The following is a 737-nucleotide window of genomic DNA, read 5'->3' as shown; positions in this document are numbered from 1 at the left end:
CCTGTCTCCTCATGTCTCCTCCTGTCTCCCCTGTCTCCTCCTGTTTCCATGTCTCCTCCTGTCTCCCCTGTCTCCTCCTGTTTCCATGTCTCCACCTGTCTCCTCCTGTCTCAATGTCTCCTCCTGCCTCCCCCTGTCTCCTCCTGTTTCCATGTCTCCTCCTGTCTCCTCATGTCTCCCCTGTCTCCCCCTGTCTCCCCCTGTCTCCACCTGTCTCCACCTGTCTCCTGGAAGTGTTGGAGAAGAAGAAGAAACAGAGAAACAGAGTAAACACACAGTCGACTCAGCTCAGAGTGACCTGCTCCAAACAGCTGGATTCTGTTTCTGTAATGTAACCAGGCAACACAACAACACTGTGTGTGTGTGTGTGTGTGTGTGTGTGTGTGTGTTTGTGTGTTACCTAACAAGCCTCAGTGGATCCAGAATCAGTGTTTCCACATCATGAAGTCAGAATGTAAGAAACATGTTCAACATTAGTACTGACAGGTCAGTGTGTGTGTGTGTGTGTGTGTGTGTGTGGGATAGAGTGAGAGTGTGTGAGTCAGTGTGTGTGTGTGTGTTTGTGTAAATCTAAAACAGACTGCCTTTAAGTTGAACCAGGTGTTCGCACCACAGTAACAACGTATTCTGCAGAAAACCTTGAGAGGGTTTCCAGGAATCAACGAGGTTTTCTTTCAGGTTCTTGTGGTTCTTGAGGAAGACTCAGTCTTTACAAGAGGTCCAGATGTCCTGGAGGA

Source organism: Seriola lalandi, unplaced genomic scaffold (genome assembly GCF_002814215.2).
Source record: "Seriola lalandi dorsalis isolate HSWRI2012SDOR001 ecotype SW California unplaced genomic scaffold, Sedor1 jcf7180002054858, whole genome shotgun sequence".
NCBI lineage: Eukaryota > Metazoa > Chordata > Actinopteri > Carangiformes > Carangidae > Seriola > Seriola lalandi.
The sequence above is the reverse complement of the archived record's forward strand: the minus strand, read 5'-3'. Positions refer to the sequence as shown.